Below are 25,836 nucleotides of genomic sequence, written 5' to 3'. Positions count from 1 at the left end.
AAGACTATCCCCACCACTCCCCCCACGCCCAAAAAAATCCACACTCTAGCATAACTCAGATATCGACCCCTAAACATGCTCTAACTCGTAAAAATACGCTGTTTTCAATTTTCGATCTCTTTTTTCGGCTACCCATGAAAATTAGAAAAATTGTACAAGGGTTTCACACAATACACTACCCAGTAGAATCTCGATTGAGCAAGTTTGAAAAAAATCATTGGTGGCTTTTCCGAGAAAATTAATTATATAACTGTTAAATTAAACAACGGATAACTCCTACCTCTTAAAATGATTTATATAATTAGTAAATAATTATTATTATCTAATTATTGTTGTTTTTTGACATATATAGTGTAACCAATATATACATTGTTCTTTTATAATCAATATGATACTGTGCATTAGTCGTGTTTCTGTTCTTCTGATTTGAATTTCTTCATGCAATATTTCTAAATCGCCAGTAGGAATAAATGTCTCTTATATAGATACATTATGCTGGCTGGAAATTCCACAGTAGGCTAGCCTTGGGGACTGTTTGTAATTCGCCAGTAGGAATAAATGTTTCTTATATAGATTCATTATGCTGGCTGTAATTTGCACGGTAGGCTATCCTTTGGGACTGCGCTGTATCATACGGTCTGTCATTGAGTCAACTGGCGGGGTTTCGGTTCCCCGGTTGTACGGGACAAGGAGTAGGGTCGCCTGTCCAACCTGTTGGTTTTCTCCGGGTACTCCGATTTCCTCCCACTGTTAATGACCCCTACGCGCAAGCGAATTATTAAAATAATGAACCATATGTTAGTCCCGAAATGACCTCTAAACATGCTCGTACAGCGGCGCTAGTCTTCTTTTATATAGAATTCCAACCGCCAAGGGATCTTTTACGGTCACACCAATGTGTACACGGGACTTCGGAATCGCGTTCATGTCAGCTTCTCAAATATGTAACTGGTTCAAAAATTGATTGAATATTCAATGAAATATCGCCAATTTTCTGGTTTCGTGCACGTTAAAGATTTGACGTCACTAATAAAATTTTAATACTAATTACAGATAGAGTCCATGCTCAAACAGCGTCACGCCTTTTATCACAGGTACAATATTCGATACTTCTGTACGATACTACTGCAACCGCTTAACAAATTCGACTTTCTTATAAACAGCGCGAGCCGTCGATTTCTATCCAGATGATTACCGGTATAAGATAATTTTGACAAAGAATCAACAATATTAATTCAAAGACTAATTATTACACACAGCTATCAACTATTTCTGTTACAGGGTCACTAAACCCATATATTGGATAGAAGAAAACACTCATAGTTGAAATAATTTTAGTTCAAATATCATCACTGATAAAAGCACTCTTGAATTGGCTCTATACGTTGACAAAACGTACAGATTGTATCTCCTCTTATGTTTCGCTTAAAAATGAAAGGTGCCGTGTTCAATTTTCGATCCCTTTGTTCTGCTACTCCTGAAATTTGGAACTGTTGTACAATGGTTTTATATATAACACTACTGATAGGCCTCTCTGTAGAAGAAGTTCCAAAAAAATATTATGTTGACTTTTCGAGAAATAGACCTCTAAAAATGCTCCAAATCGTAAAAATACGACGTTTTCGATTTTCGATCTCATTTTTCGGCTACCCCTGACATTTCAAAAAATGATACAGTGATTTCACACAACAGAGTACCCATTTATCTCTCGATTGAGAAAGTTTTAAAAAAATCGTTGGGGGCGTTTCCGAGAAACATGCGTCTAAAGTTGCTCGAAATCGCAAAATACCTTACTTTTCAAGGTCATATAACTTTTTTAGTTTTTGATAGAAACTTGTCGCTGAAGTACCATCTGATAGACAATTCAATTGGCTATTAAACGATATAAAACTTTAACTAAACGACAAGAACACTGTTGATACATCGCATTTTCCGCACAGACGCCCATTTTTCACAATTTTGTCAAAGGTTGGATACCTTTCTTGACTACTTCCGGTGATTAGGGGATTTTTATTTATAGTTCATGGACTGGTCTGGTCCTTCGACTTCATATTCCTGAAGTTTCAGAAAAATCGTTGGAGCCGTTTTAAAAAAATAAGAACTCTACGATTTGACCAAAATGCGAAAAAAAGTGAAAAATCAAAGTCAACATTTCAGAACGAAACTTATATTATTGGAATCGGATTGATGTCAGCTATCCAAAAATATAACTGAAATTTCAAAATTCCTAAAAATAAAATTTTTAGAAAATTTTGAAAATTTTCCATTTTTCACCAAAAAAATGAGAGCGACAAAGTTTTTAAATTCCACAGTTTTGAACTGCTATTTTCTCGGAAATGTCTCCCGCTATCCAAAAATGTACTTATCTCAAAAATCGATTGAGTATTAACAAAATTATGGCCGATTTTCAATTTACACAACTTACGATCTGTCCACAACTTTCGCAATAGTTATACGTAATAATTGTTAAAAACAAGGGAAAAATCAATATTCAGAACTTTATCTGTTAGTTTCAGAGATCTACACGAATTGTAAATGGAATAAAAAAAACAACAAAAAACAGTTTTCCGAATGGGACAAAAACAGTCTTTTAGTCTCAGATAACAAATAAAAACCGAAATCATAATTATCAACCTCAACTTTCCTTTATACTAAGAAAGGGGCGACTTTCTTATAAATAGCTGCAGCAGGGAGCTTTATTTTAAATGGTATAAAGAGATGACGTCATGTACACAAAAAAACTGGGATATTAATTTCAGGTATTTTCCACCCAAAATAGCTGATTTCGGTAGTCCAGGAACCAGTGGGTACTAGATCATGAGACTCTGTGTGGTGAATATTGGGTCGAGGGGGAGTAAATATGCACCGTACGAGAATTTCACTGACCCCTCAGGTTATCGTTTTTGGGCGATTTTGCATGGTCGTCTCACGGAACACGTTCTTAATATAAACAGCATAGTCTCGATTATCCACTGTTTTGATTTAATTATCAATGGCCGTTAAGCGGCATATAGGAATCTAATCCAGCCAACATCGAAGGCTAACCTTGACTTCGAGAGTTTATTATGGTCTGGATAAGTTAATTAATGTCTAATTGATAATTTAGATAACATTTCAGGCCTAAAGAAAGACTTTATTAAGCAGATTTTGCTAAGTGCATAATGCATGTTTAAGGATGATCCCTATTGTTTTTGGTGCATGCCCGACCGCCAGGGGCAGAGCCACGCCCATTTTTTTATACGCCCACATTTTCATGTGGACGTATTATGCTGTCGCCCCTGTCCGTCCGCCTGTCCACAATTTGTTTGTGGACACTCTACAGGTCACAATTCTTATCCGATTTTAACGAAACTTGAAATATAGGTGTATCTCCAAAAGATCTCGGCTGCTTTTGATATTGGCATGTATCGGATCGAAACTTCATGGATTATGGCCCCTATTTGTACGAAAAATGATGTTTTTGGCTTGTGGACCCTATAGAGGTCACAATTTTTATCCGATTTTGTTGAATCTTCAAATGTAAGTTTATAACCCAAAGATCTCGGTTCCTTTTGATATTTGCGCATATCGGACCGTAACTTCCTGAATTTTGGCCCCTGATTGTACGAAAAATCGCGTTTTTAGCTTGTGGACCCTATAGAGGTCATAATTTTTATCCGATTTAAAAAATCGTATTATTATATCACTGTTAAACCCTAAGGACGACTGAGTTTGAATTTCGTAAAAATCAGCCCAAAATTGACAGACAAAATGGCCGCCGTTCGTTCTCAAATAACGTAAAAATATGGTATATCAAGGTTGTGGACCCTATAGCGGTCACAATTTTTATCCGATTTTGTTGAAACTTGAAATGTAAGTTTATAACCCAAAGATCTCAGTTCCTTTCGATATTCGCGCATATCGGACCGTAACTACCTGAATTATGGCCCCTGATTGTACGGAAAATCGCGTTTTTAGCTTGTGGACCCTATAGAGGTCATTATTATATCACCGTTACATCCTAAGGGTGGCTGAGTTCGAATTTCGTGAAATTCAGCCCAAAATTGGCAGACAAAAAGGCCGCCCTTCGTTCTCAAATAGCGTAAAACATGGTATATCAAGGTTGTAGACCGTATAGAGGTCACAATTTTTATCTGATTTTGTTGAAACTTGAAATATAAGTTTATAACCCAAAGATCTTGGTTCCTTTCGATATTTGCGCATATCGAATTGTAATTCCCTGAATTATGGCCCTTGATTGTAGGAAAAATCACTTTCTTTTTAGCTTGTTCTCTATCCATCTCTCGAAAATGTGGGCGTATCCTGTCTGGCAGCCGCTGGTTGTATTTGTTTGGCATGGACAGGCCGCATTTCTTAATGTGTCATCTTGAAACTTTGCATACTTATTCTTTGTACCCTAAGGAACAACCCTATCGTTTGGGGTGCATGCCCAAACCCCAGGTGTAGAGCCACACCCATTTTCTTTTTGGGTGTCTGTGTATCGCCTACAGGCCACAATTCTTAATCGATCGTCTTGAAAAAATTCCATATGAATTCCTTATACCCTAAGGATGATCCCTATTGTTTTTGGTGCATGCCCGACCCCCCGGTGGCAGAACCACGCCCATTTCTTGTATTTATTTGTTTGTTATCTAGAGATCAAATTTCTTAACATATTAGTTAATATTACCTTGAAACGTTGCATGATACTTATTCCTTCTATCCTAAGGAACATCCCTATTGTTTATGGTGAATGCCCAACACCCAGGGGCAGAGGCACGCCCATTTTCTTTTTGTGTGTCAGTATGTCACTTACAGCTTGCAATGCTTAATCAGTCGTCTTGAAAACTTTTTTATACTTATTCCTTATAGTATACCCTATGGCTGACCTCTATTATTTTTGGTGCATGTCCGACCCCCTGGGACAGAGCCACACCCAATGTTTGTGTGTCTTGTGTTTCGTCTACAGGGCACAATTCTTTACAGATCCTTTTGTAACTTTGCATACCTATTCCTTATACCGTAAGGATGCCAACTGCATGTCCCGACCCCCAGGGGCAGAGCCACGCCCAATTTTTGTGTTTATTGTTTACAGACCATAATTCTGAATGGATCAACTTGGTACTTGGCATATGTATTCCTTATAGCCTAAGGGCGTCAACTATTGATTTTGGTGAATGCCCTGACCCCCAGGGGCGAAGGCCACAATACTGAATGGATTATCTTGGAACTTGGTATTCTTTATACCCTAAGGGCGGCAACTATTGATGTTGTCATTTCAATAACAGGGTGGTTCCCATTTATATTGTTCAATATTCAACCCCCAGAGGCAGAGCCACACCCAATTTTTGTATTTATCATCTACAGGCTGCAATTCTGAGTGGATCATTTTGGAACTTTGGATATTTATACCGTAAAGACAGCAACTATTTATTTTGGTGCATGCCACTTTTTTGTTAATATTTTGTCTGTAAATTTGGTAAAACAAACCCAACGCCTAACCTTCTTTGCCTTTATGAGAAGGGGAATTAGTATAGACTACGTTGAAAGTTGTCAACATTTTAAAAGCCCAGTATGTTTAATGTTAGCCACAACATTGTAGTGAAGTCATTGTTTTATGACATGTATATTCTTAAACAGGAAGGGGGGGTTGGGTGGCCGAATGGTTAGCGTGTGCGTGCTGTATCATAAGGCCTGTCATTGAGTCAACTCGCGTGGTTTCGAATCCCCGGTTGTACGTGACAAGGAATAGGGTCGCCTGTCCAACTTCGTGGGTTTTCTCCAGGTCCTCCGGTTTCCTCCCACTGCTAAACTAGACCCCTACACGCTAGCCTGCGATATTTACTGGATACTGGATTAGAACCCGGCCTACTGCTTCTGATTAAATCAAAAAATGAATAATCGGGACTATGTTTTTTATCGTATCAACTTTAGTGATGATGATCTAGGGTATTCCCAAAATTCAGTCGCTAAATACTTGATTCAGCGGGGATCAATTTGACTGAAAATTTCAGCAAATTCCCTTTACATTATCTAGTTTTTATCAGATTTATTTGAAACTTGAAATATAAGTTTATAACCTAAAGATCTCAGTTCTTTTCGATATTCGCGCATATCGGACCGTAACTTTCTGAATTATGGCCCCTGATTGTACGAAAAATCACGTTTTTAGCTTGTGGACCCTATAGAGGTCATAATTTTTATCCGATTTAAAAAAACAGTATTATTATATCACCGTTATACCCTAAGGATGGCTGAGTTCGATTTTCGTGAAAATTGGCCCAAAATTGACAGACAAAATGGCCGCCGTTCGTTCTCAAATAGCGTAAAAATATGGTATATCAAGGTTGTGGACCCTATAGAGGTCTCAATTTTTATCCAATTTTGTTGAAACTTGAAATGTAAGTTTATAACCCAAAGATCTCGGTTCCTTTCGATATTTGCGCATATCAGACCGTAACTTCCTGAATTATGGCCCCTGTTTTTACGAAAAATCGCGTTTTTAGCTTGTGGACCCTATAGAGGTCATAATTTTTATCCGATTTAAAAAAACGTATTATTATATCACCGTTACACCCTAAGGTCGGCTGAGTTTGAATTTCGTGAAAATCGGCCCAAAACTGACAGACAAAATGGTCGCCCTTCGTTCTCAAATAGCGTAAAAATATGGAGGTCACAATTTTAATCCGATTTTGTTGAAACTTGAAATGTAAGTTTATAACCCAAAGATCTTGGTCCCTTTCGATATTTGCGCCTATCGGACCATAACTTCCTGAATTATGGCTCCTGATTGTATGAAAAATCGCGTTTTTAGCTTGTGGACCCTATAGAGGTCATAATTTTTATCCGATTTAAAAAACCCGTATTATTATATCACCGTTACACCCTAAGGACGACTTAGTTCGAATTTCGTGAAGATCGGCCCTAAACTGACATAAAATGGCCACCCTTCGTTCTCAAATAGCGTAAAAATAGGGTATATCAAAGTTGTGGACCCTATAGAAGTCACAATTTTTATCCGATTTTGTTGAAACTTGAAATGTAAGTTTATAACACAAAGATCTCGGTTCCTTTCGATATTTGCGCATATCGAATTGTAATTTCCTGAAATATGGCCCTTGATTGTAGGAAAAATCACTTTCTTCTTAGCTTGTTCTCTATCCATCTCTCGAAAATGTGAGCGTATCCTGCCTGGCAGCCGCTGGTTAATTATTATAGTTATAGTGAGAACTACCAGCTCTTTATCTAAGCTCCCATAATGTATCTTTAAGAAGTGAAATGGTAGATTGAATTTTCACTAGCTCAGTGAACAGCTACGAGATACTATTACTAATTCGTTCAAACGAAATACTAATTAGTTCACGGAATAATATTTTGGGTGGGTTTTTTTGTTTGTTTTTTTTTTGTTTTTTTTTTAGTTTGGCACTAATGGGCCTTCGTAATCAATTATATAATGTGTATGTTAAGCGTTTCAACATTGTACATGTTAAACCGCACAAAGTGTGTGCATGCCTTTCGTGTCTTTTACAGAGCACGATGATCATTAAAGTAATGTAAGTGCAGCTGATGATTTAGCCGTTTTTAAACCACATGTGTCATGTTAATAATTTCTTTTGGGATTTAAGTTGGCCCTAAATCATGTCTAAATTAATTTCACATTGCATGTTAATAGAGATGGACAGAGGACTCGTATAAGCTATAATTTTGATCTTTTGGATAGAGCAATAAACTATAATATACCGTGATACGGAAGAACAATCAGTAATTGTTCTTCAATAAGTACATGTATGTGTTATAGTTTAAAGCTATAATTTGCGATGAACTTTCTTGGCCAACACCGGAATCGAAAACGGGGCCTCCAGGTTAGCAAGGCAACACCTTACTCACTGAGCCACCACTGCTTCCTTTGGTTTTTGTATTTCACACGTTATGTTTTACATTTCGTTATTTTGTTATATTCCACATGTACAGTAGTTATTTTTGTATTTCAGATAAAATTGATGAACATTATTATCTTTTTGAAAATTTAACTACTCGTCATTTGTACAATTCCTTGTACCCCAAATCCAGCTATGAATCATTCGCTAATACCAACCTTTCTTGCTCAGTATTAATCACGAGTCCAGTCACCTATGAAGTTTTTGTAATGAATGGAGGAGATGGAGATTGTGTAGGTATTCAATTAAGAAGTGACGATGGTACTGACTTATATCCCACAAACAGAACAACTTGCAACTACGACCTCACTTCAGACACAGTAACCATCGATAAAAACTTTACCCTTCATTTGTTTACCAACGACACGCTAGCAACCGGCGTGAATGCTACTGTACTTGTGGTACTTAGTTCAAGTAAGTTTCAAATTTTAATTTATGAAATTTTATGAATATTGATCAAGTTCTACTGGATAATCTAATTGTATTAAATTTCATTTACTAGTAAAATGCAATAGCACCAGTTTGGAAATCATGATAGTATCTGCCAGTACCATTAATTACCGTGGTTAAATGATTTCCCTGGGACAGGAAGTTACTCTATAATAAAAATATTCGAATGAATCTCAAAATGTACTGTAGGCTATTGACAATCGAAAATGATACTGAATAATATAATACTTTGAAATGTGATGTTTATAAAATGTCATTTAGCTAGCCCAGTATGATCGTCTGACAAAATAAATCCACAAAAATATAAACCTCCATCCCGCAGCAAATTTTAGGAAGGATTGTCTGAGAACCAGAATGTATTTTCGTTATTTACTATTGTATAAGTTCACTGTACTCAATCATTGTTAAAATGTAACAACCCTTTTCATTTCCAAGAGTCTAATATAAATTGTTGATTTTATTAATGTTGATTTAACGTGATCTGTGAGATATAACCTATTTTATGTTCAAACTAAAATTAGTAAGAAAGCTCAAAGATGCATTATGTAACAGCATTATCTGCCTATTGCAGGCCTTTATTTTGGCTTCAAATGTTATTGAGACTCTTATTCACGCAACAAGCATAATAACAACTCGCAATGCATTGAAACACGCGCATGATTTAACAATAAAATTGAAAATCTAGACTTAGCTTCAATTGTCAAGTACCGCTGCTACGATAATCTTCAGTCATAACAGGCTAGAATAAAGTAATTTGAACGGTCGACAATGTTAAATATCTTGGACATACTATTGTTACTCACATGCGCATATATTCTGTATACCATAAGAATTTAAATCTCAATGGACTATTGGTCTTATGTTTACATGTAAAATTTGTTCATGTTGACAATGATATTAAATTGGTATTGTAGAAGATAACTTCACTATCTGGTGTCCAGGATACCCAATAACAAGTAAGTACAACCACACATCATATTACTTTCATTTCTCCCCTGTTCCGAACTAATTAAGAGGACTTTTGTTCCACCCTAAACCCTTTGTCCTGATTTCCCAAGTCATCCATTTAATTGGTTTTGCTATGGTTTTCTGCAAACAAATTAATTTCAGTATTTACACCAGTCTGAATCGGCATTATTTTCTATAACCTTAGCCAGTAATTAGGCTAAAAATACTAGGAAATAGATACTAAACATTTTATCGTATTTATATTGACATTGAAAGGGCTTTAAATATCCATGTATCATAGACCGTATATAGATGGTCCAAAGTTCTGTCCAATCTTTACCCACAAACGCCACTAAAAGCCGATATGGGATTGATGATTGGGATTTAAAAATACCAAATCTTATATTTCGAATGCATTTTCATTGTGTCGCGTTCTTACTTGTTTACTGTAAACATCCAATGAAAACAAAGTTCTAGTCATGGCTAAACAATGTCCACTGGTGTATTTATAATCTCACTGAAGTCCTGTGTATATAACCCTGGCACCATCGGCAGTTCTGAATATATGATATATCTTATGTAATGTACAAAATGTGATTTTAATTAGATTGACCCCCATTGGTTGCTTTTGCTTAAATAGGATATATTATATGTTCATATTTGTAGACGATATAACTTTTATAGAATATTTACTCCAGATTATTCCACACCCACAAATTGATTTTTTTTTTTAAAACATGGATTTGGGCCGCATGGTCTCTTGGTCTACAATAAATGATGTTTAAATTTTATTACATGCAACCACCACAGCCACAGTTCCAACTACTACAGTTCCAACAACAACCGGTCCAACTACTACGGCTCCATCTACAACAACCGGTCCAACTACTACGGCTCCATCTACAACAACCGGTCCCACAACCTTACCGCCAACGACACCACCGCCAACAACTACAACTACACCACCGCCAACAACTACACCACCGCCAACAACTACACCACCGCCAACAACTACAACTACACCACCGCCAACAACTACAACTACACCACCACCTACAACTACACCACCGCCAACAACTACAACTACACCACCGCCAACAACTACAACTACACCACAACCCAGTCCAAGTACAACACCAAGTGAAACAGCACCAACCAAGGGTAAAAATAATTAATTTTGATGTAAAAGAATTGATTCGGTAGAGTGATTTTTGTTTTTTGGTTTATATTTTGTCAATAAGAAACAAACAAAATTATTATGAATTCAATATTATATCATCGTTACACACTAAGGACGACTGAGTTCGAATTTCGTGAAAATCGGCCCAAAACTGACAGACAAAATGGACGCCTTTCGTTCTCATTTAGTGTAAAAATGTGGTATATCAAGGTTGTGGACCCTATAGAGGTCACAATTTTTATACGCCCACATTTTCATGTGGACGTATTATGCCGTCGCCCCTGTCCGTCCGTCCACAATTTGTTTGTGGACACTCTACAGGTCACAATTCTTATCCGATTTTAACGAAACTTGAAATATAGGTGTATCTCCAAAAGATCTCGGCTGCTTTCGATATTGGCATGTATTGGCATGGCCCCTGTTTGTACGAAAAATCACGTTTTTGACTTGTGGACCCTATAGAGGTCACAATTTTTATCCGATTTTGTTGAAACTTGAAATGTAAGTTTATAACCCAAAGATCTCGGTTCCTTTCGATATTCGCGCATATCGGACCGTAACTTCCTGAATTATGGCCCCTGGGTGTACGAAAAATCGCGTTTTAAGCTTGTGGACCCTATAGAGGTCATAATTTTTATCCGATTTAAAAAAACGTATTATTATATCACCGTTACACCATTAGGACGACTGAGTTCGAATTTCGTGAAAATCGGCCTAAAATTGATAGACAAAATGGCCGGCGTTCGTTCTCAAATAGCGTAAAAATATGGTATATCAAGGTTGTGGACCCTATAGAGGTCACAATTTTTATCCGATTTTGTTGAAACTTGAAATGTAAGTTTATAACCCAATGATCTCGGTTCCTTTCGATATTCGCGCATATCGGACCGTAACTTCCTGAATTATGGCCCCTGATTGTACGAAAAATCGTGTTTTTAGCTTGTGGGCCCTATAGAGGTCATAATTTTTATCCGATTTAAAAAACCGTATAATTATATCACCGTTACACCATAAGGACGACTGAGTTCGAATTTCGTGAAAATCGGCCCAAAATTGACAGACAAAATGGCCGCCGTTCGTTCTCAAATAGCGTAAAAATATGGTATATCAAGGTTGTGGACCCTATAGAGGTCACAATTTTTATCCGATTTTGTTGAAACTTGAAATGTAAGTTTATAACCCAAAGATCTCGGTTCCTTTCGATATTTGCGCATATCGGACCTTAACCTCCTGAATTATGGCCCCTGATTGTACGAAAAATCGCGTTTTTAGCTTGTGGACCCTATAGAGGTCATAATTTTTATCTGATTTAAAAAAACGTATTATTATATCACCATTACACCCTAAGGACGACTGAGTTCGAATTTGACAGACAAAATGGCTGCCCTTTGTTCTCAAATAGCGTAAAAATTGGGTATTTCAAGGTTGTGGACCCTATATAGGTCACAATTTTTATCCAATTTTGTTGAAACTTGAAATGTAAGTTTATAACCCAAAGATCTCAGTTTCTTTCGATATTCACGGATATCGGACCGTAACTTCCTGAATTATGGCCCCTGATTGTACCAAAAATCGCGTTTTTAGCTTGTGGACCCTATAGAGGTCATAATTTTTATCCGATTTAAAAAAACGTATTATTATATCACCGTTACACCCTAAGGACGGCTAAGTTCGAGTTTTGTGAAAATCGGCCCAAAACTGACAGACAAAATGGCCGCCCCTCATTCTCAAATAGCTTTAAAATATGGTATATCACGGTTGTGGACCCTATAGAGGTCAGAATTTTTATCCGATTTTGTTGAAACTTGAAATGTAAGTTTATAACCCAAAGATTTCAGTTCCTTTCGATATTTGCGCATATCGAATTGTACTTTCCTGAATTATGGCCCCTGTTTGTACGAAAAATCACGTTTTTGACTTGTGGACCCTATAGAGGTCACAATTTTTATCCGATTTTGTTGAAACTTGAAATGTAAGTTTATAACCCAAAGATCTCGGTTCCTTTCGATATTTGCGCATATCGAATTGTAATTTCCTGAATTATGGCCCTTGATTGTAGGAAAAATCACTTTCTTCTTAGCTTGTTCTCTTTCCATCTCTCGAAAATGTGGGCGTATCCTGCTTAGCAGCCGCTGGTCCCTACAATCAAGGGCCATAATTCAAGAATTACAATTCGATATGCGCATATATCGAATGGAACCGAGATCTTTGGGTTATAAACTTACATTTCAAGTTTCAACAAAATTGGATAAAAATTGAGACCTCTATAGGGTCCACAACCTTGATATACCATATTTTTACGCTATTTGAGAACGAACGGCGGCCATTTTGTCTATCAATTTTAGGCCGATTTTCACGAAATTCGAACTCAGTCGTCCTAATGGTGTAACGGTGATATAATAATACGTTTTTTTAAATCGGATAAAAATTATGACCTCTATAGGGTCCACAAGCTTAAAACGCGATTTTTCGTACACCCAGGGGCCATAATTCAGGAAGTTACGGTCCGATATGCGCGAATATCAAATGGAACCGAGATCTTTGGGTTATAAACTTACATTTCAAGTTTCAACAAAATCGGATAAAAATTGTTCATTCATCCTTAGGGTGTAGCGGTTATATGATAATACGTTTTTTTAAATCGGATAAAAATTATGACCTCTATAGGGTCCACGTGATTTTTCGTACAAACAGGGGCCATAATCCATGAAGTTTCTACAATCAAGGGCCATAATTCAAGAAGTTACGGTCCGATATATGCGATTATCGAAAGAAACCGAGATCTTTGTGTTATAAACTTACATTTCAAGTTTCAACAAAATCGGAGAAAAATTGTGACTTCTATAAAGGTCCACAACCTTGTTATACCATATTTTTACGCTATTTGAGAACGAACGGCGGCCATTTTATCTGTCAATTTTGGGCCGATTTTCCCGAAATTTGAACTCAGCCATCCTTAGGGTGTAACGGTGATATAATAATATGTTTTTTTAAATCGGATAAAAATTATGACCTCTATAGGGTCCACAAGCTAAAAACGCGATTTTTTGTACAATCAGGGTCCATAATTCAGGAAGTTACGGTCTGATATGTGCGAATATCGAAAGGATCCGAGATCTTTGGGTTATAAACTTAAATTTCAAGTTTCAACAAAATCGGATAAAAATTGTGACCTATAGGGTCCACAACCTTGATATACCATATTTTTACGCTAATTGAGAAAGAACGGCGGCCATTTTGTCTGTCAATTTTGGGGTGATTTTCACAAAATTCAAACTCAACTGTCCTTAGGGTGGAACGGTAATATAATAATAAGTTTTTTTAAATCGGATAAAAATTATGACCTCTAATGGGTCCACAAGCTAAAAACATGATTTTTCGTACAAACAGGGGCCATAATTCAGGAAGTTACGGTCCGATATTGGCAAATATTGAAAGGAACTGAGATCTTTGTGTTATAAACTTGCATTTCAAGTTTCAACAAAATCGGATAAAATTTGTGACCTCAAAAAGGTCCACAACCTTGATATACCATATTTTTACGCTATTTGAGAACGAACGGCGGCCATTTTGTCTGTCAATTTTGAGCCGATTTTCATGAAATTCGAACTCATTCGTCCTTAGGGTGTAATCGTGATATAATTATACGTTTTTTTAAATCGGATAAAAATTATGACCTCTATAGGGTCCACAAGCTAAAAACGCGATTTTTCGTACAATCAGTGGCCATAATTCAGGAAGTTACGGTCCGATATGCACGAATATCAAATGGAACCGAGATCTTTGGGTTATAAACTTACATTTCAAGTTTCAACAAAATCGGATAAAAATTGTGACCTCTATAGGGTCCACAATCTTGATATACCATATTTTTACGCTATTTGAGAACGAACGGCGGCCATTTTGTCTGTCAATTTTGGGCCGATTTTCATGAAATTCGGACTCATTCATCCTTAGTGTGTAACGGTGATATGATAATACGTTTTTTTAAATCGGATAAAAATTATGACCTCTATAGGGTCCACAAGCTAAAAACGTGATTTTTCGTACAATCAGAGGCCATAATTCCGGAAGTTACAGTCCAATATGCGCGAATATTGAAAGGAACTGAGATCTTTGGATTATAAACTTACATTTCAAGTTTCAACAAAATCGGATAAAAATTGTGACCTATATAGGGTCCACAACCTTGATATACCATATTTTTACGCTTTTTGAGAACGAACGGCGGCCATTTTGTCTGTCAATTTTGGAGCGATTTTCACAAAATTCAAACTCGGCCATCCTTAGGGTGTAACGGTGATATAATAAAACGGTTTTTTAAATCGGATAAAAATTATGACCTCTATAGGATCCACAAGCTAAAAACGTGATTTTTTGTGCAATCAGGGGCCATAATTCAGGAAGTTACGGTCCGATATGCGCGAATATCGAAAGGAACCGAGATCTTTTTGTTATCAACTTACATTTCAAGTTTCAACAAATTCGGATAACAATTGTGACCTCTATAGTGTCCACAAGCTAAAAACATGATTTTTCGTACAAACAGGGGCCATAATCTATGAAGTTTCGATCCGATACATGCCAATATCCAAAGCAGCCAAGATCTTTTGGGGATAAACCTATATTTCAAGTTTCGTCAAAATCGGATAAGAATTGTGACCTGTAGAGAGTCCACAAACAATTGTGGACGGCGGACAGGGGCGATGGCATAATACGTCCACAAAAAAATGTCGGCGTATAAAAATTGTGACCTCCATAGGATCCACAACCTTGATATACCATATTTTTACGCTATTTGAGAACGAAGGGCGGCCATTTTGAATCTCAGTTTTGGGCCGATTTTCACGAAATTTGAACTCAAATTATGGTGTAATGAATAATACATTTTTTTTAAATTATGACCTCTATAGGGTCCACAAGCTAAAAAGGCGATTTTTCGTAAAATCAGGGGCCATAATTCAGGAAGTTACGGTCTGATATGCGCGAATATCGAAAGGAACAGAGATCTTTGGGTTATAAAGTTACATTTCAAGTTTCAACAAAATCTATACTAATATTTGTGACTGTCGTTTGTCTGTCTGTCCCGAGGCTGAAATTTGGTGTATATGTGTAGTTCGGACCGGGGAATAATACAGGCTAGGTGGCGTTGGCCTACTCCTTCCGTTTTCGGAGTTACGGGCAGCGCCGGGTCCTCCGCTAGTAGGCCATATTTATATTCGCTTCTCGTCAAATATCTGTATTATGATACTGCTTGTGAATTATACATATATCAGCCATCGCATTTTCCATAACTTCAGTGGCAGATGCTAATCAAAACTCAAAGTGGGGTGTATTATATATTTTATTATAAAATTGTAATAAATATCTTACATGAATGAATACCACCAAAAATAAAATCTACAATTTACAAAAGTACAATAATGTTGCGATTGGACGCCCTACAAATCCCTGATTGACTAAAATACATGACACTAGAACAATATTTTGTGTCACTCATCAACTAATTCTTCCAAATCAGCTAACTCTTAATGTGTCCAAATCGGAAAGCCTAGTTGACTAGTTTCTTCTGTAGTATGGCAGTTTTTTTCTATCTACCGGTATTCAAGAAATATAGCAGACAACATGACATCGCATTTCACATCACATTTAACACCACGTTGTACATCACATTACACATCACATTGCACAGAATATCTGGATTTAAGTATATAATTGGCAAGTAATGATTGCCAATTAATAATTGAGTTATTCAGGAATGACCATTGAATTTGCCCGGAGCAAATCTTACCCAAATCACATTTATTTATTTCACTCCACCATTGGTTTGCCGCAAAGTCGTCAGTTGTGTTCATGATCATGGTTTAGTTTTATTCGTCTAATCTTCTGTCTAAAACACCATTGTTCTATAGTGTACATGTCTGACCCATGACCCATATTACACACAATTAATTTGGTGTGGTTCCTTTATTTTATTTCATTCTATTGCCATATCTTTTTTGTAGTTTTGTAACTGCCATCCCATGCCTTTAACTGAAAAAAAGTGTGTTTAGGAACTTGTTAAAGTTAAATACAAGCAGGTTATTTATTGAGTGTCACAAGAAGAAATAAGAATTATAAAGAATTTACATTCAAAATACTTAAAACGGTATCAGATGTTGCAAAATTTAACTTTCGTCGTAATCTGGTGGACCTTGTATACTAAAACAATTATTCATTATGTGAACGTAGCATTACCAATTTACTTTTTTTTATATAATGTTATCAAATGGTTAGTTTTGCAGAGCTTGGCTAGAAACAAATTTATTTATGTACATCTCGAATATATTTAAAACAGCAACAGGGAATTAAAAAAAGAGTTTACTCTTTTATTCGATGTAAATAAGCCAAACCAAATGTGTATATATATTATATTATATTATATTGTGAATATGATAAAAATGTGGGTACTAACACTATATATCTTACAAAATAAATGTTTAAAAATAATGTTGGTGAAACATCACGTATAAAACCACATCCTTAGTAAATGAAACTAAGATATAACTTACATTTATTTCTTCAATTCAAACGAGTGCCGAGTCCCAATACTGTCAACTTAACTCGAAATAGGAAAACCTACACAATAGGGCGGTATTTATTATTAAAAATTCTAACTTTGTTAATGTCGTGCTTTCGCCCAAATGCTCAATTCTTTTGATGTTATTAGGGTTTCACACTGCGTAGCTTGTGTGAAACACTATTGTTTTTGTTAAAATTATTAGGGTTTCACACTGCGAAGCTTGTGTGAAACACTATTGTTTTTGTTAAAATTATTATTAGGGTTTCACACTGCGAAGCTTGTGTGAAACACTATTGTTTTTGTTAAAATTATTATTCTTATTATTATTATTATTCTTCTTTTGTTTTGAGTAGATCTCAGCAACTACTTGTCGCATCGTTACGATTTCTTCGGTTTTACTGGGAAAGTGGGTGTGACTTAGAGGATAAAGCTATTTTGAACGTTCTGCGACAATGCGAAATGTCCGAAATCACCGAAGTTATCGTTTTTACAAATATTGCGGTAATTTTAACAATAATCATGGGATTTTAACTTTCGATACATTTTGGCATAGCTGGAGACAGGGCACATAGCTGCGCTACTTTCGATTTTTGATTTTCAGCAAAAATTCGAAGATATTAGGCGCCAAATTTCGGAAATTTAAAATTTTACAAAAAACTTTTTTATTGATGAATATTTTTTACTCGTGTTGTGCACAGAATTAAAGAGTCATCTGACTTGCGCAAAAATGTTAAAATTTTTTGTCTCAGTAATTTTCCTTGGCCTCCATTGGCTAATTCAGTTTTTCAGTCCTAGCTTAATTTTTTATTGTTCGATTTGTATAAAACAAAGTTCATATGCTTCGTTGTCTCAATTGTCATTTTTTTTATTACCAAAAGTGTTATCTGTCGGCACCGGAAGTGGCATAATTTTACCAAAAACTACAATTTTGACAGTTAGGTACCATTTTTTGAAAACAAATATTATTTTTTTGAAAAATTATATGACTCAAAGAGTGTGTCCTTTAAAGGCGCAAAAAATGTCGGAAGCAGTTTTTTTAATTTCTTTTTCATTTTCTAGCAAATTGGATTAAGAGGTGAAAAAAGGCGTAAAATTGACCTATTTACAACTCATTCAGGCTTTTCAGATTTTAAAATATTTTTACGTAACTTTTATAAACTTGTAGCTATAATCCATACGAAGAGAATGTATGTGAAAATTAGTTTGTAATATAAGCAGTTGCCGAGATATAGGCAATTTTGCATGAGTCACTTTTCACGTAATTTTGGCTGTAAAAGAATCAATTATTATTCGATTTTCAATTTTCTTTCGCCATTGGATGCCTAATGCCATAGTGGACTATGTCAAACCATTTTACCCCTTGCGCTGCCACCGGAAATGACGTCATTTGCTCAAAACTTAAATTTTAGCCTTCAAAAAACAATATTTTATTCAAATGATTCGTATTTGTTATTTTTTTCAAATTATGATATTTGATTCTATTGATCAAATAGATTGAACCCATACGATCATACAGATACCACAAAATGGTTTCTAACTTGTACGGTTGCAGAGAAATGGGCGATTTTCCTTAAGTCACTTTTCAAGGTTTTTGGTCTATAAAAGTGTCAGTTATTATTCGATTTTCATAAAATTTTCACCATATGATATCTTGTGTCATTTATGATTTCATAGAACTAATTTAACATTTTCATTATCACCGGAAGTAACGTCATTTTGGCAAAAACTGTATTTTTAGCCTTCAAAACAGATATTTTTTTCAAATGAGTCTTATTTGTATTGTTTTTAAAATTATGATATTTGATTCCAATCAGCAAATAGATTGAACCCATACGATCATACAGATACCAGAAAATGGTTTCTAACTTGTACGGTTGCAGAGAAATAGGCGATTTTCTACAAGTCACTTTTCAAGGTTTTTGGTCTATAAAAGTGGCAATTGTTATTCGATTTACATACAATTTTCACCATGTGATGCCCTATGTCATTTCTGATTTCATAAAAGTAATTGAACATTTTCATTATCACCGGAAGTACAGTACACTTACATGTAACAAATGTATAAAATGAATTGATATTGCTGGATTTTGTTGATTCGGCGTCCATTTTATTTGATGTGTGCAATGCTTATGTGGAAACCTGTTTAATGGTTTCATTGGTACGGGAAGTAACATGTTTAGGGTAAAGTGGCACCGGTGAAACCCGTCATTACTGCATCGCAGTTCTAGTTCTTATTATTATTATTATTCTTCTTTTGTTTTGAGTAGATCTCAGCAACTACTTGTCGCATCGTTACGATTTCTTCGGTTTTACTGGGAAAGTGGGTGTGACTTAGAGGATAAAGCTATTTTGAACGTTCTGCGACAATGCGAAATGTCCGAAATCACCGAAGTTATCGTTTTTACAAATATTGCGGTAATTTTAACAATAATCATGGGATTTTAACTTTCGATACATTTTGGCATAGCTGGAGACAGGGCACATAGCTGCGCTACTTTTGATTTTTGATTTTCGGCAAATCTTCGCAGATATTAGGCGCTAAATTTAGAAAATTTAAATTTTTACAAAAAACTTTTTTATTTATGAATATTTTTTAGTCGTGTTTTACACAAATATAACGAGCCCTCTGACTTGGGCAAAAATGTGAAAATTTTTTGTCTCGGTAATTTTCCTTGGCCCCCATTGGCTAATTCAGTTTTTCAGTCCTAGATTAATTATTTATTGGTCGATTTGTATAAAACAAAGTTCATATGCTCCGTTGTCTCAATTGTCATTTTTTTTGTTACCAATAGTGTTATCTGTCGGCACCGGAAGTGGCGTAAATTGACAAAAAACTACAATTTTGACAGTTAGGTACCATTTTTCGAAAGCAAATATTATTGTTTTCAAATCTGGTATAACTGAAATTGTGCGCCCTTTAAAGGCGCACAAAATGTTGGGACCAGTTTTTTTAATTTCGATTCCGTTTTCGGGCTATTTCGATTAAAAGGTGAAAAAAGGTGTAAAATTAAGCTATTTACAACCCATCCAGCGTTTTCATATTTTAAAATATTACTTCGTAACTTTCATAAACTCGTAGCAATAATCTATACGGAGAGAATGTATGTGAAAATTAATTTGTAATATGCGCAGTTGCCGAGAAATGGGCAATTTTGCATGAGTCACTTTTTACGCTAGTTTGCCTGTAAAAGAGTCAATTATTATTCGATTTTCATAAAAGTGACACCATTTGATGTGTAATGTCAATTTTAACTAGGTCAAACCAAATTAACCCTTTCAATATCACCGGAAATGACGTAATTTGGGCAAAAATTGTATTTATAGCCTTCGAAACCAGTAATTTATTCAAATGAGTCATATTTGTTATTTGTTTAAAATTTTGATATTTGATTCAAATCAACTAATACAATGACCCCTTACGATCATATAGATATCACAAAATGGTTTCTAACTTGTTCAGTTGCGGAGAAATAAGCAATTTTCAACAGGTCACTTTTTAAGGTTTTTTGTCAATAAAAGTCTCAATTATTATTCGATTTTCATGAAATTTTCACTGTGTGATACATAATGCCATTTACGATTTCATACAAGTAATTTCAGATTTTCATTATCACCGGAAGTAACGTCATTTTGGCAAAAACTGTATTTTTAGCCTTCAAAACAGATATTTTATTCAAATGAATCAGATTTGTAATGTTTTTAAAATTATGATATTTGATTCCAATCAACAAATAGAATGAACTCCTTCGATCATACAGATACCTCAAAATGGTTTCTAACTTGTACGGTTGCAGAGAAATAGGCGATTTTCTACAAGTCATTTTTCAAGGTTTTTGGTCTATAAAGGTGGCAATTATTATAGGATTTACATAAAATTTTCACCATGTGATCATGCTATTTCTGATTTCATAAACCAATTTAACATTTTCATTATCACCGGAAGTAATGTAATTTTGACAGGATCACTGACATGTAGCAAATGAATTGATTGCTGGATTTGGTTGTTTCTGCGTCCATTTTATTTCATGTGTGCAATGCTTATGTGGAAACCTGTTTAACGGTTTCATTGGTACCGGAAGTGACATAAGTTCAAGGGTAACGTGGCACCGGTGAAACCCGTCATTACTGCTTCGCAGTTCTAGTTATTAGGGTTTCACACTGCGAAGCTTGTGTGAAACACTATTGTTTTTGTTAAAATTATTATTCTTATTATTATTATTATTCTTCTTTTGTTTTGAGTAGATCTCAGCAACTACTTGTCGCATCGTTACGATTTCTTCGGTTTTACTGGGAAAGTGGGTGTGACTTAGAGGATAAAGCTATTTTGAACGTTCTGCGACAATGCGAAATGTCCGAAATCACCGAAGTTATCGTTTTTACAAATATTGCGGTAATTTTAACAATAATCATGGGATTTTAACTTTCGATACATTTTGGCATAGCTGGAGACAGGGCACATAGCTGCGCTACTTTCGATTTTTGATTTTCAGCAAAAATTCGAAGATATTAGGCGCCAAATTTCGGAAATTTAAAATTTTACAAAAAACTTTTTTATTGATGAATATTTTTTACTCGTGTTGTGCACAGAATTAAAGAGTCATCTGACTTGCGCAAAAATGTTAAAATTTTTTGTCTCAGTAATTTTCCTTGGCCTCCATTGGCTAATTCAGTTTTTCAGTCCTAGCTTAATTTTTTATTGTTCGATTTGTATAAAACAAAGTTCATATGCTTCGTTGTCTCAATTGTCATTTTTTTTATTACCAAAAGTGTTATCTGTCGGCACCGGAAGTGGCATAATTTTACCAAAAACTACAATTTTGACAGTTAGGTACCATTTTTTGAAAACAAATATTATTTTTTTGAAAAATTATATGACTCAAAGAGTGTGTCCTTTAAAGGCGCAAAAAATGTCGGAAGCAGTTTTTTTAATTTCTTTTTCATTTTCTAGCAAATTGGATTAAGAGGTGAAAAAAGGCGTAAAATTGACCTATTTACAACTCATTCAGGCTTTTCAGATTTTAAAATATTTTTACGTAACTTTTATAAACTTGTAGCTATAATCCATACGAAGAGAATGTATGTGAAAATTAGTTTGTAATATAAGCAGTTGCCGAGAAATAGGCAATTTTGCATAAGTCACTTTTCACGTAATTTTGGCTGTAAAAGAATCAATTATTATTCGATTTTCAATTTTCTTTCGCCATTGGATGCCTAATGCCATAGTGGACTATGTCAAACCATTTTACCCCTTGCGCTGCCACCGGAAATGACGTCATTTGCTCAAAACTTAAATTTTAGCCTTCAAAAAACAATATTTTATTCAAATGATTCGTATTTGTTATTTTTTTCAAATTATGATATTTGATTCTATTGATCAAATAGATTGAACCCATACGATCATACAGATACCACAAAATGGTTTCTAACTTGTACGGTTGCAGAGAAATGGGCGATTTTCCTTAAGTCACTTTTCAAGGTTTTTGGTCTATAAAAGTGTCAGTTATTATTCGATTTTCATAAAATTTTCACCATATGATATCTTGTGTCATTTATGATTTCATAGAACTAATTTAACATTTTCATTATCACCGGAAGTAACGTCATTTTGGCAAAAACTGTATTTTTAGCCTTCAAAACAGATATTTTTTTCAAATGAGTCTTATTTGTATTGTTTTTAAAATTATGATATTTGATTCCAATCAGCAAATAGATTGAACCCATACGATCATACAGATACCAGAAAATGGTTTCTAACTTGTACGGTTGCAGAGAAATAGGCGATTTTCTACAAGTCACTTTTCAAGGTTTTTGGTCTATAAAAGTGGCAATTGTTATTCGATTTACATACAATTTTCACCATGTGATGCCCTATGTCATTTCTGATTTCATAAAAGTAATTGAACATTTTCATTATCACCGGAAGTACAGTACACTTACATGTAACAAATGTATAAAATGAATTGATATTGCTGGATTTTGTTGATTCGGCGTCCATTTTATTTGATGTGTGCAATGCTTATGTGGAAACCTGTTTAATGGTTTCATTGGTACGGGAAGTAACATGTTTAGGGTAAAGTGGCACCGGTGAAACCCGTCATTACTGCATCGCAGTTCTAGTTCTTATTATTATTATTCTTCTTTTGTTTTGAGTAGATCTCAGCAACTGATTGTCGGATCGTTACGATTTCTTCGGTTTTATCGGAAAAGTGGGTGTGACTTAGAGGATAAAGCTATTTTGAACGTTCTGCGACAATGCGAAATGTCCGAAATCACCGAAGCTATCGTTTTTAGAAATATTGCAGTAATTTTAACAATAATCATTGGATTTTAACTTTCGATGCATTTTGGCATAGCCGAAGACGGGGCACATAGCTACGCTACTTTTGATTTTTGATTTTCGGCAAATCTTCGCAGATATTAGGCGCTAAATTTAGAAAATTTAACTTTTTACAAAAAACTTTTTTATTTATGAATATTTTTTAGTCGTGTTTTACACAAATATAACGAGTCCTCTGACTTGGGCAAAAATGTGAAATTTTTTTGTCTCGGTAATTTTCCTTGGCCCCCATTGGCTAATTCAGTTTTTCAGTCCTAGATTAATTATTTATTGTTCGATTTGTATAAAACAAAGTTCATATGTCCGTTGTCTCAATTGTCATTTTTTTTGTTACCAATAGTGTTATCTGTCGGCACCGGAAGTGGCGTAAATTGACAAAAAACTACAATTTTGACAGTTAGGTACCATTTTTCGAAAGCAAATATTATTTTTTTCAAATCTGGTATAACTGAAATTGTGCGCCCTTTAAAGGCGCACAAAATGTTGGGACCAGTTTTTTTAATTTCGATTCCGTTTTCGGGCTATTTCGATTAAAAGGTGAAAAAAGGTGTAAAATTAAGCTATTTACAACCCATCCAGCGTTTTCATATTTTAAAATATTACTTCGTAACTTTCATAAACTCGTAGCAATAATCTATACGGAGAGAATGTATGTGAAAATTAATTTGTAATATGCGCAGTTGCCGAGAAATGGGCAATTATGCATGAGTCACTTTTTACGCTACTTTGCCTGTAAAAGAGTCAATTATTATTCGATTTTCATAAAAGTGACACCATTTGATGTGTAATGTCAATTTTAACTAGGTCAAACCAATTTAACATTTTCAATATCACCGGAAATGACGTAATTTGGGCAAAAATTGTATTTATAGCCTTCGAAACCAGTAATTTATTCAAATGAGTCATATTTGTTATTTGTTTAAAATTTTGATATTTGATTCAAATCAACTAATACAATGAACCCTTACGATCATATAGATATCACAAAATGGTTTCTAACTTGTTCAGTTGCGGAGAAATAGGCAATTTTCAACAGGTCACTTTTTAAGGTTTTTTGTCAATAAAAGTGTCAATTATTATTCGATTTTCATGAAATTTTCACTGTGTGATACATAATGCCATTTACGATTTCATACAAGTAATATAAGATTTTCATTATCACCGGGAGTAACGTCATTTTGGCAAAAACTGTATTTTTAGCCTTCAAAACAGATATTTTATTCAAATGAATCAGATTTGTAATGTTTTTAAAATTATGATATTTGATTCCAATCAACAAATAGAATGAACTCATTCGATCATACAGATACCTCAAAATGGTTTCTAACTTGTACGGTTGCAGAGAAATAGGCGATTTTCTACAAGTCATTTTTCAAGGTTTTTGGTCTATAAAGGTGGCAATTATTATAGGATTTACATAAAATTTTCACCATGTGATGATGCTATTTCGGATTTCATAAACCAATTTAACATTTTCATTATCACCGGAAGTAATGTAATTTTGACAGGATCACTGACATGTAGCAAATGAATTGATTGCTGGATTTGGTTGTTTATTTCATGTGTGCAATGCTTATGTGGAAACCTGTTTAACGGTTTCATTGGTACCGTAAGTGACATAAGTTCAAGGGTAACGTGGCACCGGTGAAACCCGTCATTACTGCTTCGCAGTTCTAGTTTCTAATTTAATTTTGCTTTGAAAAAAGGTTAGCCCTGGCAAAGCTTTATTTTATGACTGACATTATTAGTTTCACCCGTGTGATTTGCGCAGGGCGTCGTTCTTGTATTGCTAGGACCGTTTCTAGTCGTTCGGATCGGACGAAAACCGTTGATAGTTGGCCGATTTGAAATAGGAGTAACTCGTACCGGGTCTAAGCCACACAGTGTGCTGTGGTGGAAATTTAGCCCGTACAGCGACGCAACCGCCTAGTCTTATTTCCAATTCCAACTGCCAAGGGTTCTCGTTCGACCCAAACGATCTATTGTCCAATCATTCAACCAAACGATTTCATTACGATTGTTGCCGTGTAGAAAGAAATGTTTGTTCAAAACATATAACGCGTCAGTGAAGAAAACATTTTGCGTCTTGGTAATAGAATTAAAATTTACGCTAAACAAATACAGAAATTAGATTATACAGTGTCTTAATTTTGGAAGTTAAAAATTAACAAATATAGAATTTTGAATCTAATATACGGCGGTTTCACTCTCTATTATCTGTCCTCAATAAATTAATCTAATACAATTTTCTTTGTAAATGATTTATAAGTTATGTTTACTTACATTGCTTAATTCCGTAAGCACCGTTGCCCGTGGAGGTTCTTCTGGCAATGTTTTCATATCTAAAAGATAATTATAACATATAATAATGGCTGCTATAAACCTAAAATAACCATCAGTCATTTCTATCATTCTGTTTCAATTTATATTTTGAATATACAAG

At 35.0% G+C, this 25,836-nt stretch overlaps 3 long non-coding RNA genes across 3 annotated transcripts in view; 2 read left to right on the top strand and 1 right to left on the bottom strand.

Annotated features, from left to right (window-relative positions):
- The window catches only part of LOC130014438 (uncharacterized), a 63,961-nt gene extending 53,803 nt beyond the window's left edge, over nt 1-10,158 (top strand). The window contains exons 2-4 of the long non-coding RNA XR_008789442.1: nt 7,971-8,330; nt 9,281-9,322; nt 10,125-10,158. This is a non-coding gene — a long non-coding RNA (uncharacterized LOC130014438). The remainder of the gene's footprint in view (nt 1-7,970; nt 8,331-9,280; nt 9,323-10,124) is intronic.
- Nucleotides 10,159-10,397: 239 nt separating this feature from the next.
- LOC130014247 (uncharacterized) overlaps nt 10,398-25,836 on the top strand; it is a 47,650-nt gene continuing 32,211 nt past the window's right edge. The window contains exon 1 of the long non-coding RNA XR_008789210.1: nt 10,398-10,475. This is a non-coding gene — a long non-coding RNA (uncharacterized LOC130014247). The remainder of the gene's footprint in view (nt 10,476-25,836) is intronic.
- The window catches only part of LOC130014248 (uncharacterized), an 80,886-nt gene continuing 70,938 nt past the window's right edge, over nt 15,889-25,836 (bottom strand). The window contains exons 6-7 of the long non-coding RNA XR_008789216.1: nt 25,677-25,735; nt 15,889-16,527 (exon numbers count right to left, since the gene is read on the bottom strand). This is a non-coding gene — a long non-coding RNA (uncharacterized LOC130014248). The remainder of the gene's footprint in view (nt 16,528-25,676; nt 25,736-25,836) is intronic.

The sequence above is a fragment of the Patella vulgata genome, chromosome 1, assembly GCF_932274485.2.
Source record: "Patella vulgata chromosome 1, xgPatVulg1.2, whole genome shotgun sequence".
NCBI lineage: Eukaryota > Metazoa > Mollusca > Gastropoda > Patellidae > Patella > Patella vulgata.
Note: the sequence above shows the minus strand (reverse complement) of the source record. Positions and strands in the feature narration are given on the sequence as shown.